This window comes from Alligator sinensis, unplaced genomic scaffold (genome assembly GCF_000455745.1).
Source record: "Alligator sinensis unplaced genomic scaffold, ASM45574v1 scaffold665_1, whole genome shotgun sequence".
Classification (NCBI taxonomy): Eukaryota; Metazoa; Chordata; order Crocodylia; family Alligatoridae; genus Alligator; species Alligator sinensis.
In genome coordinates, this window is record NW_005842034.1 from 1869964 (window position 1) to 1876689 (window position 6726).

The following is a 6726-nucleotide window of genomic DNA, read 5'->3' on the forward strand; positions in this document are numbered from 1 at the left end:
CTGGATGTGGGCACCACTGGCCAGTTGCTGCTGGTTGCAGCAATTCCACTGGGTGCCACTGGCCAGTTGCTGTTGGAGAAGCTCCACATGGTGCTGCTCCAGGGAGAATTTCCATGTGGTGCTTCTCCAGGGCCTCCAGCCAGGCTCAGTGCACCTGCTGCACCCAGTCCCATGCCTCCTTCTGGGCAATATCTTTCTCCTGCCGGGCCAGCTCCCATGCCTGCTCCTGTGCCACCCAGCCCTCCACAACTGCCACCAGCTGCTGGAACAGGAGCATCCAGTCTTTGGTGCATTTCTGGCACAGCAAGAATGTCAGGGAGGCTCCTGTGGTGGGTGACAGAAACCCTGAGGTGACACTCCCACAGGGTTCTGCAGCCTCTCCCCCATGCCTAGATGTTGGCAAGAGACGGAAGCTTTTTGTGAGAGTTTGCAATGTTGCAGAGCTAAAATGCTTTGCATCAGAGCCCCTGCACTGCCTGGCTTCAGATCAGAGGTTGACTATAGTTGGATGCCCTGGGACCATGGTAAGTTGGCTAGGCAGGCCTGGGCCCAGGCAGCTGCTGCCTGAGCTCCCCATCCCCACTTGTTCACATGGGGCCAGCAGGCTGCTGGGTGCTGGCAGCAGGTAGCCTGCCTCCTTCCCAAGGCAGGCCAGGCCAAGCTGCTGGCAGTACCTGCTGCCATAGTTCCAGACCCTGCCCTGCCCTGCCCCCCATCCTCCCTGGAGGCCAACTTCTCTGCTGTGCTGCCACCCAGCCCACAGCACTTGAGCTCAGGGTGTGGAGGGCTCCCAGACAACTGTGGTGAGGGGCTGGCTGTGTCCTCACCCTCCTTGTAGGGGGCTTCTTTGGGTAGGCACTCAGGGGCCACCCCCCCCACTATGCTGCCACTGTACCCTGAGCATGCACCTGCTCCATGTGCTCCAGGTAGTGTACAATGAGCTGTTTGTGCAGGCAGCAGGCTGCCTGAGCTACTGTGCCCCACTGCTGCTGTTGATCCTACACTCCTAGTTCAGGACCCTAAGCTATGATGGTGCTGGGAGCAAGCCTGGGGTTCTCTGCATAGGTGACTGGTAGAGGGTGCATGGGGGTGCATTTGCCTCACCTGAAGGGGCTGGTGCCCACTGTGATGGCCGACACTGATGCTGTCGGTAGGGCTGGTGCCCTCCCAACAGTGCTGCTGCTGTTGGTGGCTTCTGCAGGTGTCCCCCCAGATTCAGGAGGCACCAGTCACTCATGGTTCCCTGCAACCTCTGCTGCCACTTGCAGGGCTACCTGTCACAGTGCTACATGACTGTGCCCCCATGGTGCTGAGGAGGACATCAGTTCCAGCATCGATTCTTTCCTCAATGTGTGAGAGACCTGTGCCCACCCAGCTGTTGGTACATAGGTTGCTCAGTAAACTTCTGAACTGTCCCGTCAGCATGCGCAATTGTCTGTGCCTGGTGTTCATGGCCTGCATTGCATGTTAGGCCAGTGCACCTGCCCCTACCTGGGAGGAGCTGGTGGCTGGAGGTGGCAAAGCTGGATGCTCCTTGTGGTGGGCTGTGAGGCTGGGCCAAAGGTGAGGCATCTGCTGGGGATGTGGATGGGGCCAGTGAGTGCAGTAGCTTGGGAGGTGGGTGGGAAAGGGGGCCCTTGGGCCTTCAGCACTTCCTCCAGTCACCGGAGGCATCAGGGCAGGGGGTGAGTGAGGCTGGGCTTCCCCTGTTGGTGGCATATGGAAAGGTGTGGTCTGTCTCTCGGGGCGCAAAAATGCAGGCCAGCTCCTGCATGAAGGGCATGGCCTTATGGGCATAAACAGACCAATGATTGAAATCAGTTATGGCCACCCACCATGCTCTCAAGGCCTTGGCCTCCATGTGGTACTGTTGTGCCATCCAGGAGTGGCCTTGCACATGCATCCTGGCTATGATCCCCATAAATTTTGGAGTTCTTGTGTCCACTCCATGTGAACTGCCTCTGGATGTCATCCCCAACCCAGAGTGCCATGAATTCACGCACCTCCTTGTGGGTCCAGTTGGGGGCCCGGGCACTCAGGATAGGCATGGGCATGTGGGTGGAGCTAGGACTGGATGGGGAGGACATTCTCCCTGTGCTGTCTCTGGTGGGGTGGGGGGGGCAGCCCTCACATGGCTATTCCTGTGATGCTGGCTCTGGAGGGATGGCAGCAGCACCGAGGACAGGGGCTCAGCTAGGGACACCACAGCACCTGCAAAGGGAGAAAGCTAGGGCTGAGGAGCAGAAGGGAACAGGTACTGGCCCTCCTGCCATAGGGAGCAGGGCTAGCAGCCCTGGGAAGAATCTCAGGGCTTGGCAAGTGACACAGCAGGTGACAGACCTTTGCAACACTCGCCTATAGCCAAGGAGCTGCTCCAGCTAGGGGACAGAATGGGTAGAGGCTACCCGAGTCCTGTGCAGGGGGGCACATGGGTGCTAGTGGGCTGCTGCAGACAGACTGGCTCCCCTAGGCTCCCTGTGCAGTGTGCCCTGAGGCACAAAATGGCTGGTGGTTCTCTCTCGCCACACAGCAGCCCAGGCATGAAGAAGAGGTAGCCAGGCAGGAGCCCTGGGGCTGGGAAGACCTAGGATTAAAGTCCCTGCATTTAATGCACATTAACATGTTTACATATCCATTAATCTATATTAACTAATCCTGCTTAAACTGGTCACTTGGTTTGGGCAGGTATCAAATTTAGGCTCACGTGGCCTCAAATTGCCACTTTTAAGCCACATTAAGGGTGAATACATGTAGACATGTGCCCCTAATGTGCATTAAATGGCCATGTGTAGACACGCCTGTAAGTACCATTACAGCATCAGAACAGATCATTTTGTTTGTGTTGGAGATGCAGTTTCCCACTGAAACTTCCCAGTGAATCTAATGAGACTACTCGTATTCAACGTTATTAAAGAGCATATATAAGTGCTATAGTTAGTTAAGTATAGGATGAGATTTTTTTTTGTCTTGCCCATCAGCATGGAGGGTGGGTACACTTGCATACAAGGAAGTCCTCATTAAATGGATTGTCTTTCATCAAATTTCTGCCAAAAGCAGTGTGTGCTTAGTAATGGAAACCAATTATGAAAAGGAATGCAGCCACCATGGAGTATGAAGTCCGAGCATGTCTATCTGGGTCCCTCTATACATGTGATTTAACCAGGTAATTCTGCATTAGATGTAACCCAGCTTACATGTTCAATCAACTAATGTGATAAAACAAGCAATAAGCTACAAAACTATTCCACAAAAAATGTGTAATAACTCTTGTAGCTTGTTCTAATCATGCTATTAATTTTAACATGTAACCAGGTGCTCCCTTCTGGCTGGGTGCCCCAGCAACTGAGGGTATCACAACCACAGGGGTGTGCAACCCACTGCCAGTCCTGCAGCTGACAAGGTTTACAGTGGTGGCAGCATTCCCAGCACTGCCCCCGCTATGAACCTTGTCATCTGCAGAGCTTGCAGCAGAGAGAACATTGCTTCCTCAACAAACCTTGTAAAGTGAGGAGCTTGCAGTGGGGGCAGTATTGTTGTCTGTGGGGCTTGCAGGGGTGGTAGCATTCTCTCTGCTGCCACCGAGGCTCAAAGTGGCAGCATTCCTGTTGCTGCCCCTGCTATGAGCTCCTCAGCCCACATTGGCTGTAGGGCCTACAGCAGGGGCACCCTGTACTGGCAATAAGTCACAGTAAAATTTAATGCACGATTACAAAATTGTGCCTCCTATTGTTCATATATAAAGGAGCCCTAAAAAACACATGTTCCATGAGCAAACATATAGGAACCTACAGCAAGGATAGGTTAGCGCAGCCCATCTGAGTAAGATGTATAAGATGTGCCCATTGTATGCAGTCCCCCTCAACACTGACTCATTTTTCTTCTTTCCAAATCATGGTGAGCCACCAGACTGAATACATTTTTACATTCTCTTTACTGTCACGCCTAAGCTGTGCCTTTCTTTCCCATTTTTTCAGAAGCCTTTAATATCTGGGGCCTCAAACAGTTTATCCAGAATCCCTCTGTCATCCGCCTCTCTGCCTGTTGTGTATGATTAGTGTGGCCTCACCCTCCATGAAGTAGAGCAGCCAGACTGAGTTGCTCTGTATTTCATCTGCATATACATTTTTGGAGGACCCTAGGACACGTGTCAAGAAGTATCTGGAGTACATATGCATACTGAGCAGAGCTGAGCTATGGGGTCACCAAGACTTGAAATGCTGTTGACTCTCCTGAGGCACAGCCCAATGTACTAAAAGGTAAATCGTAAGCCTTTTGGATTCATACTAATATCATGCATAATTTGTACTTTATAAGAATAGGTAGAAAGTGCAACTTAAAAGTGTGTTTATGGATGAACTAAATCTATTGGTACACATAGTAATTTGCCTATATGCAGATTAGTAAAGACTTGTTTTTCAAAGGCAATATCTTCAAATTTTCCCTTCATTGCCATGTGCTTAGGGAGAGCAGGGCCTGACAGTGAAGTGGGGAAGGGTGAGGGGGCTGTAGGCAGCAAACTTTGCGGGGAGGGCAAGGGGGACACCTAACCTCCCCCCAGACTTATTTTCTATCCTGTAACAGTGGGAAGATGACAAACTCTAGGCAAACCTCTGATAATTTGAGTCTATACCTATAAAAGTATCATGATTTTATACACTTTCTATATATAGGATATAGTTATTGGGGGAATTACCTTATATTCAAGTCAATACAGTACCATTTCAAACCAGATTTTGGTAAAGACATTCAGTAAGAGTGTCTCACATTTCATAAAATGCTGAGGGAGAGAGTGGGGTCCATGGGAGTGATTGGGGGGGGGGGGAGCAGTGTCTGCAGGTGGCTGGTAGGTTCTGAGAGTTTGGCAGGATCAGAGGGGCTTATGGGGTCCCTGGAAGAGCCTTGGGAGGAGACAGGGGTCACTTTTGATCTCCCCTGAGACTCCAACCCCCTACTGATGCTTCCTCAGAGTGTGACATCCAGAAACATTGATAAAACCAGCACCTACATTGGCTTGTGGCATGGGGGTTTGGGCAGAGAGGAAGGGATGGCTGTTCTTTGGAAGGTCAGGGGGGCTAAAGACAGCTCAGTGCCAGGGGGTGGGTAGGAAAAGTGCATCCCTGAAACTTGGGCCAGGGATTGGGTTTTCCCAGCCTTGGGGATGCACAGGTGATGGTATAGAAGTTCCATTCACCAGTCTACCATAGGTTAACTGTCAATTAGGGTTGAATGACCATTGATCAAGGTCTGTCTTAGACTGGGTTCCACCATTTAACAAATCGGGTGGCCATTTTTAACCTGATCTAACTTCTTCAATGTCTGCATTTAGCCCAAATTAAAGCAAGAGGAAAGTGCAAACAATCAAAAGGACAGCAACTTCACTATTCTGAAGTATCTTCAAGATGTTCTTTCTGCTACAATCAGTGCAAGAAAAAGGAACATAAGTTTTGCTCCAAGAATAATTTATATAATTGTTTACATTTCAAGTAATCCAAAATAAAGTTTTAATTGATCTCCTCTTCCCCCCCCCCTTCTTTCTTCTCTTAGGTTTCCTATTATTTCTGCCTAACAGAACAAGAAGCTATCTGTGTCAATGATGAAGTTTTATTAGAAATAATTTGTAGTAACATATCCAAGACTAGTTCAGGATTTTTTTTCACTCTTTTCTAACTTTTTGTTGTCTTTAATGGTAGAACAATCTAGTGCTACAACTCTATCGGAAGCCTTTAGTAAGACTTCCCATAATTCTTTGAGTAGTATTAAAATGTCTATATGATCTGGAGGGATGTTTTAATAAAAGAAAATTGTATTAGTGACTGTTGTACTGAGCACAAACTGGGTGACAGTTTTAAAGTTTATCCTATTGCAAGGGCTATTAGACCCAGATAGAATAATGGGGATGGTGCGTCATTCTTTGAAATATCACTTTAATCCAACAGAATTTATACAAGGCTAAGTTTTCTTTGTAAGGCAAATGAAAAGGTGGAATTGTTCAAAAGTGGAAATGATTAAGATAACAATTTTCCTAATCCTGCAGTCTTTATTCAGATAAAACTCTTATGGAAGTAACTGAACTGTTTGCATCATGTACAGTGCTGGGCAGCTTTCATAGAATAGGAGAATCAGTGACTAGCAGACTGAACAGTTGTGGTTCTAAAGAGCTTTCTTTTACAAAGTGTTATGCTTCCTTATACAAACTGCCATTACTTTTTAACTCAAGTAGACAAGTTTAGAAAGAAACTTAAAAAAAGAGGTCTGAGAGGTGGTGGTGGTGGTAGTGTTCCCCCATTCAGTTACTCAGCATAGAAATGGTTACAGAGGCTTAAAGTAGTTCAAATTTGACAAATGGGAGGAGATCTTCACTTATCACAAAACTAAGACAGGTGAGTGAGCACTGCAGACTGTGAAAAGGAAAGCCATAAAACAAATGAAATATGATGGAAAGCACACTATTTTAAATCATTATTATGAAGTACTTGGTTATCTAGCTTAAGGAAGAATATATGGAACTAACAATGACAAACACATGTTTGTGCTTGCTTCATGCCTTCTACCACTTCTCTTCTTGGGTAGTAGGGGGAGGTGCGGTGTGTGGGGGGAGGGGTGTGGAGTGGAGAGGTGTAAGGGGATTGTTTTCTTGGGTTTTTTTGTTTGTTTGCTGGTTTTTTTCAGCATTAGATTTTATTTAAAGAAACAAACAGTGCTCAAGGGAGGAGGGGAGGCAGGGGG

General features: G+C 48.3%; 1 long non-coding RNA gene across 1 annotated transcript in view; it reads left to right on the plus strand.

Annotated features, from left to right (window-relative positions):
* The window catches only part of LOC102375535, a 23162-nt gene extending 17616 nt beyond the window's left edge, over window positions 1-5546 (plus strand). The window contains exons 2-3 of the long non-coding RNA XR_323687.2: window positions 3975-4256; window positions 5327-5546. This is a non-coding gene — a long non-coding RNA (uncharacterized LOC102375535). The remainder of the gene's footprint in view (window positions 1-3974; window positions 4257-5326) is intronic.
* Window positions 5547-6726: the final 1180 nt, after the last annotated feature.